Here is a 12312-nt window from a genome sequence, read left to right as displayed (position 1 = left end):
ATTCTGTCTAAAGAACTGTTAACATTTTTACTAATCGCAGCTAGATAGGCCATTGTGGAAGGAATTAGACAATCTTTCTATACAATCTTGGCATAAAAACATTTGGTTTAATGCAATCTCAGAAAAGATAACAAGTTAAGACCGGTGCAGGGTAAAGCAAAACCGCAAGATTTCAGTGCAGTGTGATAGGGCTTTGTGGAATTTACCGTGGATCAAAAGATGTACAACTCTTTGCCAGAAAAGGCCAGATCTATACGGACATCTTAGATCACACACCAAGATTTTGGTGATTGTTCCACTTCCTCCTTAATATATCATAGCCATAACATTGAGGGGGGCACACTTATAATATATAACAATATTGTATTTAGTGCTCACCTACACCTGTGTTGCAGGAGATAAGTCTGGTTACATGTTTTGGTTTCTTTTCTTTATATTTGCATTCTTATCTTGAATATCTATATCTATGTCTATATTTTTTTTTTAAAAAAATTGAAAGATAAGTATTTCTTTTCCTAACAATATTGTCCACATGACCAGCATCACAGGTTGGCATTGCTGGAAAAATCCCAAGGCCTGCACTCATTCCCTGGAGTCTCCTTCCTGCTGCTGTTGTCTGGTCATTAAAAGGTAAAGGTAAAGGGACCCCTGACCATCAGGTCCAGTCGCGGACAGCTCTGGGGTTGCGGCGCTCATCTCACTTTACTGGCCGAGGGAGCCGGCGTACAGCTTCCGGGTCATGTGGCCAGCATGACTAAGCCACTTCTGGAGAACCAGAGCAGCGCACGGAAATGCCGTTTACCTTCCTGCCGGAGTAGTACCTATTTATCTACTTGCACTTTGACATGCTTTTGAACTGCTAGGTGGGCAGGTGCTGGGACCAAGCAACGGGAGCTCACCCCATCACAGGGATTCGAACCGCCCGACCTTCTGATCGGCAAGCCCTAGGCTCTGTGGTTTAGACCACAGCGCCACCCGCGTCCCATTAGGTCATTAGGCTGGAACAAACAGAGGAAGCCATGTTCTCTGCTTTTTTGCCCTCTCCCTCTTAATGGATGGCAGAAGAGGGCAAGTGAAGAGGCAGTGGTGAGAGTGCCTAGGAGGAGGCAGCCCCACTCAAGGCATCTTTCTTGCCCATAAAGGCTGGAGCCAGTACTCATGATCAGCCCTTTAATCCCCCTCAGCAAATGAACTGCAATGGTGTATCCATGACCAGGCAGGTTTGCTGGTTTAATCTACTTATCCTTTTCAGTCTTGCTTTTTGCCAGGGGTGCTTCCAGGTGGGTGTTTATAGGAGGATTGATGTGCCTATCTATTTATTTCATAAAATTTGTACACCACTTGATTAAAAAAGAAAAGCCTTCAAGGCAATTTCCAAAAAAAATTAAAAAAATAATTAAAACAATAAATTCATAAATTGGAAAAAATACCAACAATAATTTAAGTCTTTTGAGAAGTTGAAATAACAATAGAATAAAGGCAGATTGAAACTCACATCTACTTTCTAAACATCTGGATTGGCTTTTCTGGGGGGGGGGGGAAATGTTTTTAGCAGACACTGAAAAGAACACAGTGAAGCAGCCTTCCTCATATCATTCATGCACACTCTTTGCAGTCTCCATTCAGCGTTATTGTTATCAGAATGCCAGCCCATTTCCCCCCAATTTGATCCAGAAACTCCCTTTCCAAGGAAAATCTGGGAAATTTTTGTGAGTTGTGTTTTTGTTTTAAGCTGTTGTTAATGACCCCTCTGTGATATCTCAAAATGCTATCTTAGTCTTCTTGCAACAACCTTATTTGGAAGGGAGAGACAAACCTTGTCAGTGCTCACACACTCAAAGAACATAGTGTAACCATGCAATTATGGACCTGTTTTGAGGTGAGATTCAGCCACATACCAGCAAATTCAGGCCACACAATTACAGTCAGTTAGGAGTTCTTGCACAACAAATCTGCTTCCCCAACAGATCAGATTTTTTTTCAGTAAGAAATGTGATGGGGAAAGCACTTGAAAGTGTGAGCTAGTGTGTTGCTTTGATGGAACATTGAACTTGTCCATATTGGAGTTTACTGTGCATGTACAGAAGCTTGTGTTCCCATTTAATTTGTGAAGTGATAGAACTGTAGAGTTGGAAGGGACCCTGAGGATCATTTAGTCCAACCCTCTGCAATGCAGGAATACGCAGCTGTCCTATGCAGGGATCAAACCTGTGACGTTGGCATTACCAGCACCACGGTCTAATCAACTGAGCTACATTATGCTACCCTCAAACAATGCTAGTCTAAATGCTTTTCTCTTTTTATAAGATATTTATTAAGATTTTCAAAATATTACAAAACACTTTTTAATTTGGGTTTACCCATATGGGTATAATCCTGTAAATTGGGTAGTTAAGGCTCAATAGTGCTCCACTCAGGGTCATGAATTGTTTCAGTGTTTTGGTACGGTTGCAACTGTTGTCACTGTCTGCTACTCCCCTTTCCAGGGCCAGTGCAAGACATTTTGCTGCCTAAGGCAAAGGACAAGAGGGGGTGGGTGGGTGGGTGGGTGGGTGGGTGTGCGCACACACACACACCCCTGTTCCATGTACAGAAACTAAGTGGACTGGTAACTGAATAATGCTTCAGCTCTGGCCATGGGATAGTTGCCCCTGATGGCAACACGTAAGTTTAAGGGGGCAAGTGGCAGACCTGTGGTACACATAGCTTTGATCTCCAACAGAAAGGAATGGCCAGGGGCTTAGGAGGAATGGCTGGGGAGAAGTGGGGAAGCTGCCACAGATGCTTCCCAAAAACTGCCACCTGAGGCAATTGTCTCACTCTGCTTAATGGTAGGACCTGTCCTGCACCACTGCTCCCTCAATGCTTTCATCTCTTTCATTTCTTTCTGGCTGTGCTCAAAACTATTTTTGTTGTGCTCCTAAACAGAACAGTATTTTTTCCCCTTTTTGATCCCTCAGATTTGCACAAAACCAGAAAAATGCACAAACCAATTTACAATCGTCTAGCTCTGTGCTTTTGCACACTTATTGGTGTTTCTTTTTTTTTTTTTTTAAGGCACAGCTGCAGCTACACACAAGCCGTTAGTACTTAAGTGGCATAATAGAATCATGTGTAGGTGTTGACTACCCCAGTCTAATTTGAATGGGGGTGGATTAAGCAGCTAAATAATGTTCAAATGCAGGGAATCCCATTGTCTAGTCTCCGTGCAAACAAATCAGAATAAATGCAAATCAGATAGTCATTGTTGTCTAATATCCTTTCAGACAAATCAGGACGAGTGCTCCATACATAGGTTGTCTGGAAGCGCCTAAAGACTAAGGGTTGCATTTAGGCTCAGTTGGTTAAACAGTTAGTTAAACATCCTGGACCCAACCCTGCCATTTCTGCTATGGCACAAACTTCCATGGTCTAGTTCCCCAGATGCTTCAGGGGATTGCAGTCCGCAAAAGCTGATGCCACAATAAGGCTGCAATCTCAACCCCACTTACCTGGAGTAAGCACCGCTGAATTCAACAGGGCTTACTTCTGCATAGAAAATGGATGGGGTTGCATTGTAAGGTGGGTTGGGTAATGTGTGGCCCTTCAGATGCTCCTGGACTACAACTCCCATCATCCCTCACCGTGGATCATAGAATCCTAGAACAGTAGAGTTGGAAGGGATTCCAAGAATCATCTAAGTCCAACCCTTTGCAATGCAGGAATCATAGCTGAAGAAAGCCTGGCAGATGGCCATCCAACTTCTGTTTAAAAACCTCCAATGAATGTTGAAGACTCACCAAGAGAAAGACCCAAGCTTCCTGTTTCAGGCAGTTACTGTATTTTTATTCCTCTTTTTTTTCCTTCCACCATGAATAGATTGGTGTATTCTGGGAAATGTTTTTTTTTGGTCAGCAACAACCCCCCCACCCCAAACATGTAAAGTGATCAAGAGAAAGGGAGGAACTGCAGATATGGCTGGTGGTGGCAGTCTGATTATTATCTTGGTTTAGTAAGTGTGATTCCCAGGTTTAATTATCTATAAAACTGTTTTTTTAGAAAGAAAGAAAGAAAGAAAGAAAGAAAGAAAGAAAGAAAGAAAGAAAGAAAGAAATGCATTGGAATACAAAGAAAGAAAGAAAGAAAGAAAGAAAGAAAGAAAGAAAGAAAGAAAGAAAGAAAGAAAGAAAGAAATGCATTGGAATACATAGACTAACGGCTGAGTATCACCTGTGTGCCCCTTCCCTTGTTTCCCCCACCCTTTGGGGAGTCTTTGACAGGTCACAGAGGATCAACGGCTAGGATGTTTGTCAGGCCCCTTCGGAAAGTTCAGAGGATCTCCATGACATCATAGGCACGACCCCCTGGCTAATCACATTATACGCTGTTTAACTTAACACTGCTAAGCTTTGTCTGATAACACTGTAAAATACCATTTTATTCTAAATTAGATTATCAAACCTCTTGGACACTTAGGTCAGTTCTCCTGTGAGGTCCTTGCTCAGATGCCTTTTCTTAACTCCCTCACCCCCCCCCCATTCCCAGCTTCCCTTGCCCCCAAATTGAATCAGACAGCAAAAAAAAAAAAAAAAAAAAAATTGAAATAAAAGGCTGTCAAGTCTATTATCTGCTTCTATAACTCAACAACACTGGTTGCGGTTACATTGATGGAGACTCTGTGAGTCTGTTCTCACTCTCTCCCCTCTTGGAAAAAATGTGGATTTTGTTTTCTCTTTCAGAGGTACTGGGTTTCATTACAACCTCCTTGTGAGGTAGCATGTTCCATAAGCCTGTCTCTTCCATCTACCATAGGAACATAAGGAGAGCCTACTGGATCAGGCCAATTGCACATCTAGTTGAGGATCCTGTTTTCACATTGTCCAACAAGATGCCTGTGGGAAAGCTGCAAGCAGGATTTGTTCCTGCATTGTGCACGGTGTAAGGAAAAAATCTTTCACAGACATTAAGAGTTGGCACGACCCACTAAAATGAAATTTCAACTTGATAAACGCATAGATTTCCCTAGCACTTAGGAACCACTTTAAAATAATAATAGCAACAACAATAACAGCAAATGAAGTTGCAGCCAACAGAAAGGTGCAATTTACTCACAAGCTGCAGGAAATACTCTCATTATTATTTCCATTTTACACACATACACAAAAGTACAAAGTGTGTAATGAGAAAAAACTACTTTACTTTACAGCAGCCCAACAACTATAATTGTTTACATGAAGGTATTACAAATCCAGAGCATTTTTCACAACATGGAACAAATCTAATTTCCAAATGCAATATAGTTGCATCTTACATGCATTTAGCTTGCATGATTTTAACCGTATGGGGTTGAAGGCAGGCTGGCTGAATTTGTGCAAGATAAATCTAAGCAAGGCAGAGAGTATAAAAGCTCGTTTTGCACTAGGGCCACTTGAGTTACCCAATACAAAAGGAGCTTTTAAGTTAAGGTTACCAGATTTTTTTCAATGAATCCTGGGATACTTTTCAACTTCAGTAGGAATGATAGGATTTTGTCAGGGGACTGATTTGTAAATCCGGGGACTGTCCCCAGGAAACGGGGATGTCTGGTAACCTTATTTTAAGTTCCCCACCATGCTTGCTGGGCAAGGCCCACTTGACATGCAGGTTCTGGGAGCAGGGGTGCCAACTTGAATAAAATAGGGTTGGGGCAGGTAAGCCCCACTCCATAACCAATCACAATATGCAGCACAAACATACTATTTGAATAAAAAAATTCCTTCCTGTAGCACCTTAAAGACCAACTAAGTTAGTTCTTGGTATAAGCTTTCGTGTGCATGCACACTTCTTCAGATATCTGAAGAAGTGTGTATCTGAAGAAGTGTGCATGCACACGAAAGCTTATACCAAGAACTAACTTAGTTGGTCTTTAAGGTGCTACAGGAAGGAATTTTTTTATTTCGACTATGGCAGACCAACATGGCTACCCATCTGTAACTGATACTATTTGAATGGCAATGCCCATTAACTTTGGTGGTCCCTGGCCCTCAAATATTTTACTGGGGGTGTGTGTGAAGGGACCTCAGCCGCTAGGTGTTGGCTCCTATGTCTGGGAGTGCTGGGGATTCTCTCTCCCTCAACCACTAGCTGTGGGAGAGGCTCCAAGGATCTGGGTACATGATTTTCCAGTATATGTGAAACTCTTGGGACTGAAGCCCCATGTAAGATATGTACTGATTGTACTGTGTTGCAAGTTTCAGAACTTCAAATACTGTCGTCATTGTCCAAGAACCAAATGAGGTGCTTCGAGAATAACTGGATGGGATGCAGTGTGGGCCTGCAGGGCACTGGAGCAGAATGGGACTCTGGCACTGGGATTCTGGTGTGCCCTGTCCCACTCCATGGGCACCTCACCCTGCCTCCATGGGTGTCTTGCCCTACCCCCCCCCCCCCGTGCACACAGGGCATATGCGCCACCCCGAGCACCAAAGCGGCTAGCTATGCCACTGTGAATTAATGCAGGTTTGTACATACATGCTGTTTTGCACTTTTACCAAAACTTGGTACATATGCTAGTGAGTTCATATACTACCAAGAAAAGTGGGGGTGGGGGGTGGGGGAAATGGAAAAGAAGAAAGCTTCTCTTTGGTGGTATTCCAAGCCGATCACATAACTGAGATGTCATCGCCTGCCTAATGCACAGCTAATGACAGAATCAATGGCTGATTGTGTTACATTAAAGCCACACAAATGAACACAGCAATTCGAGCATGAAACAAAATAAAAATAAAAAAGCCACCTTCCAGGGCATATGATGCTGGGAGAAATAAATGAAGGAATAATTAGAGAAAGAGCATTTATGTCAGAAAGTTATCTATCAAGTTTCTGAATAGCAAAAATTCACCTACCCAACCAAGGCACACAATTCAGATTCATGTTGGGGAGCAAAGATTTTAATAAAATAGTGGACAAAATGGACTGTTTCAAGAAGTGGCAGAGAGACATTTCTAATTTGTCTGGCAGGGCAAGAAGCCCAGAATAAAATTTAAAATATTAACCGATGCAAAGGATAGAGGTGGATTTGCCCTGCCAGATCTCAAACTTTATTATGAATCAGCAGCATTCTGCTGGTTGAAAGAATGGCTGCTTCTTGAGAACACAAACATTTTGGATTTAGAAGGTTTCAACAGTGTTTTTGGGTGGCATGCATATTTGTGGTATGACAAGGTTAAAGCACATAAAGCATTTAAAAACCATATTGTCAGGAAAGCATTGCTAAATGTCTGGATAAGATATAAGGACTTATTGGAAAACAAAACCCCAGGTGGTTGTCACCGATGGAAGCAAAAGCTCAGAAAAGGCTCAATATGGAGGCCAAATGGCCGAAATATTGGGAAATTTTGGAACAAGAAGGAGACAAATTGAAATTGCAGAGTTTTGAAAAATTAAAAGATAAAGTGCGAGACTGGCTTCATTATTATCAGATAATGGAGGCATATAATTTGGATAAGAAAATTGGCTTCCAGGTGGAAAAATCAAAATTGGAAACAGAATTGTTAGAACCCAATACTAAGATTTTGTCAAAAATGTATAACTTGTTGTTGAAATGGAATACTCAGGATGAAACCGTGAAATCCGCTATGATTAAATGGGCACAAGATCTAGGATATAACATTATGTTTGCTGACTGGGAACAGTTGTGGACCACAGGTATGAAATTTACGGCATGTAATGCCCTAAGAGAGAATATTATGAAAATGATATACAGGTGGTACATGACACCAGTCAAGCTTGCAAAAATCTACCATGCGCCCGATAATAAATGTTGGAAATGTAAAGAAAATGAAGGTACATTCTTTCACCTTTGGTGGACGTGCCCAAAGATTAAGGCTTTCTGGGAGATTATATATAATGAATTGAAAAAGGTATTTAAATATACCTTCTTGAAGAAACCAGAGGCCTTTCTCCTGGGCATAGTCGGCCAATTGGTGCCAAAGAAGGACAGAACTTTTTTATGTATGCTACAACAGCAGCAAGAATTCTTATTGCAAAGTATTGGAAGACACAAGATCTACCCACCTTGGAAGAATGGCAGATGAAGGTGATGGACTATATGGAATTGGCGGAAATGACTGGCAGAATCCAAGACCAGGGAGAAGAGTTGATGAAGGAAGATTGGAAAAAGTTTAAAGACTACCTACAGAAATATTGTAAAATTAATGAATGTTAGAATGATGTTGGATAGAAACTAAGTGGTCTTTAGTGGAAAGGTTATAAGGGAATATGAAAAAAGGGTTTATTAATATGTAAAAATCTAAAATTACAATATTTTTATGATTAATGATTAGGATACATAAAGAGGGGAGGGATTTGCTGAACGAATAATCGAACTGGAATACAAAAAAAGGAGGTGTGAGGAGGTCTTGGAACTAAGCAAATGAAGGTCAAGTAACGGAAGGAATGAATTGTTTTTAACTATTTTTACTTTGTATTTTCCCTTTTTCTTTTTGTGTTTTGTAATATCTTGAAAATTTTAATAAATATCTTATAAAAAAAAAAGATTTTAATAAAATAGGCCCTAGATCCAGCTCATTCCTTAGTAAAGTACTTGATGTATATAGGAGGAAACAGCGACATCGAAAGAGAAACATTTGCATGTTTATCTGCATAGTTCTAAGGTCATAAGGAGAGTCTGCTGGGTCAGGCCAATGGCCCATTTCACCCAGTGTCCTTCTCTCACAATGGTTACCCAGATGCCCCAATGGGAGATCAGCAAGCCGGACATAAGCACAACAGCCACTCTCCCCTCCTGCCATTTCCAGCAACTGGTACTCAGAGCATTGCTTCCTTCAACTGTGGAGAGCAGAGCATAGCCATTGTGATACCACCGATAGCCCTCTCCTCCATTCTTTTGTGTTTGATCCAAGGGTAGTTGTTGTGGCCGATCGTTTGGTATTTGCTCCAGCTCCGATGGCCAAGCCTGTGCAAACCAGGCATAATGACGAAGGTTTAAAGAGAAAGAAAACTCATCTGGTAAAGGTAATTCCCTGCTTTTGTTTTATATTAGTTAAGTGCAAGGTTTGTGGATTTTATTTCACCTTGGATTTTATTCTAATGTTGTAGAATTTCCCCTGACAGTTTCAGGAACCTTCCTTCATCCTTGAGTGGATTTTGCTGGAGGATATTGGCCTTGATCCAAACCTCACTGAAGTTAATAGTGACGTTCTCATGCCCATTACAAAAATCATTCTTTTCACCCTTTTATCATTAAAAAAAAGATAGAAAGAAAGAGCATCAAAACTTTGATATTCTTTTAGATATAATTTGCTTGTTCCTTCTGACTCAGAGATCACTGAATAAAAAAAATGGACTCTGACAATGTATTGAATCAGAATCAGAACTGTCGAACTGAAAGGGACCACAAGGGTTGTCTAGTCCAACCTTTCTGCAATGCAGGAATCTTTTTGGTCAATGTGGGGCGTGATCCCACCACCTTGATATTAGGAGTCTCATGCTCTACCCAGGGGATTATGTTTGCATAAGACCATCGGAACAGTCCTGCTGGATCAGAGCCAAGTCCCAACTAGTCATAGGAAGCCACCTTATGCCAAGTCAAACACTGGTCTCTCTAGCTCTGAGTTGTAGTGGCCCTTGAGGCTTTCAGGCAGGGGATTTGTCCAGCCTGGAGATGTTGCTGGGGATTGAACCAGAGTTACAGCCCTCCCATCAGCATTATTGGCCAGCCAGATGCTTGCAAGAAGCCTCTAAACAGGACACAAGTTCAACTTCAACACAGTCATTCAGAGTGTCCAGGATTGGCAGGACTACGCAATCAACATGGAACATTAGAACTTAAGAAGAACCCTGTTGGATCAGGTCAATGGCCATCTAGCCCAGCATCCTGTTCTCACAGTGGCCAACCAGATGCCTTTGGGAAACCTGCAAGCTGGATTCAAGCATATGAGCCCTCTCTCCTCTTTGTGGTTTCCAGTCACTGGTATCCAGAAGCATTGCTGCCTCTAGCCTTGAAGGCAGAGCACAGCCATCATAGCTAGTAGCTCTTAGTAGCCCTCTCCTCCTCCATGAATTAGTCTCACCCTCTTTCAAAACCATCTAAGTTGGTAGCCATCACTGCCTCCTGTGGAAGTGAGTTCCATAGTTTAACTATGCAATTGCTTGGGGTGGCTTCATTGTCAGTGAAGCAGATAACATACACATTGGTTGACCAACCCGCTTTTGCCTCTAGCTCTGCCCAGCACAGGAATGTAGCCCCTGGAAGGTTGTCCAGAAGGGGATGCAGCCCTCAAACTGAAAAGTATTCCCCACCCCTGACCAAGGAGGACACCCAACACTTTCCTGGGTTTGCAGGCTACAAAGGAAGGTTAGTGACAATGATCCACCTGCTTTCCAGGAAAGCTATTCTGCCATTACAAAGAGCTTCAGACTTGGGAACTCCCAATAAGCTCTGCTGAGCCCCAGAGTTCCCCAGAACACTCCTTGAAAACAACTAGGGTAGCATATTCCGAGTTAAGCAAACTGCAGTTGCAATTTATTTTATACAATTTATTATGCAAATTATACCATTTTTATAACAATTTATTGTTTTTCCTCCAAAGAGTCCAAGGTGGTATACATGGTAGGTTAAGTGGAGAGGAAGTGGCTGGCCCAAGGTCACCCAGTGAGCTCCATGGCTGACTGGAGATTTGTGCCCTGGTATACCAGATACCAGCCCAACACTCTAACCACAACACTATGCTGGAAATGCCCCTCTTAGGAACAGCAGCAAGGAGGAAGAGGCTCTGTGTGGATTCCTCCCAGAACTGCCTGAGGTTTCTGAAGTGGCCAGGGTGCTGTGGGAAGGAGGTGGTTGCCCAGAGGTGATAAACTGAGGCTACAGAAATCTGGGCTGTACCATTTCAGAAGGCAGGTGGCTTGGTTCTAGGTTCGCATGCTGCCCCTATGTTAAAAGCTCTTTGCGTGCAAGCAGGGTCAGCCCTACTGTTAGCAAAGTAAGGCAACAGCCTCAGGCTGTCAAATTCAGGTGTAGCAAATCACCATTTAATGTATTCTTCCCCCTCCCCCTTTTCATTAGTATTATTAGTATTAGTATTACATTTCTGTACAATGCTGCCCTTCATCTGAGGATCACAGGGCAGTTTACAGTATCAAAACTGGGGGAAAAACATTCCATAGTAACAACAAAAACAATTAACACACACATCCCCCCAGTTTAAAAGGCCATAGATTCTCCCAAAGGCTTGGGAGAAGAGGACCATTTTTGGCTGGTTCATCCCTAAGAAGAACGTTTCATGGGTGCCACTGCAAAAAAGGCCTGTTCTCATGTTGCCACCCTTTGGACCTCTCATGGAGAAGGCACAAAAAGAAGTGCCTCAGATGATGATTACAGGGACTGGATCGGTTCCTGTGAGAACAGGTAAGGGCACTTGTGACAGGTTTGTCTAAGGCACCAAAATAATTTGGCACGACTGGGTGCAATGTACCTTAAGAGAAGTGTGGGGCTTGTGGGAGAAAGCATCACTTGCCGTTCGGCCTCAGTCTGCAAAATTTCTTGAGCGAACCTGCATGCAAGCTAGCACATCAAGCTAGAAAGAGTACACTTTTTGATACTGGTGCACTAGTTCACTACATGCAAGGAACTGGGTGTGTGCTTTCGAAGGCATTTCCTAAATCCAGGCCCAACTCACTCCTGCAGTTTGAAGTGGTGCAGTCCAAGATCCTACCACCTCGTTCGTTGCAATGCGTGGAAAGGTAGCGAAGTAGGCAGGCGGGCCAAGGAGGGGTTGCAAGAAAGGCGAGTGCGCTTCAGCCCCTGAGCAACAGCGCCGCCTAGCTGCCAAGGAGGCCACGGCAAACGGCGGGCAAGCGCCTCCAGCCGCGCGGCGTTGCAAAAATGCCGTCTCTTTAAAAGATCCATGTGGGGGTGGGAAATGCTCCTTTTATTGCATCAAATCAGGTTTCAAGGGGTTGGATTGTGCCCCCGCGCGCCTCCCCCACCTTTTTTTTTTCCTTTTTGCAAAGAGTCCTCTCCTCCCCGCCCAACCCCGCAAGCCCCTCCGCGTCCCGATCGCTTGACTCGTGTCTGTCTGCAGTTCAAGGCAGCAGCTGCTGCAGCCAGAGATACGGTATCAGGGAGCTCGGAGGCAGGGGGCGGGTGAAAGGGGAGTAGAGGAGAGGCGGGAATAGAGCGAGGAAACACCTGTTCCCAGTACGAAAAAAGGTGGCGGCGGGGGGAGTCCACAGCCGGCTTGGAACTCCCCACCCACCCCACTCCCACTCCCACTCCATATCTATTCTCCTACCCAACACCCCAATGCCGTTTACAAATGCACACACACT

The sequence above is a fragment of the Podarcis pityusensis genome (genome assembly GCF_964106645.2).
Source record: "Podarcis pityusensis genome assembly, chromosome: Z".
NCBI lineage: Eukaryota > Metazoa > Chordata > Lepidosauria > Squamata > Lacertidae > Podarcis > Podarcis pityusensis.
This window is presented reverse-complemented; position numbering follows the sequence as displayed.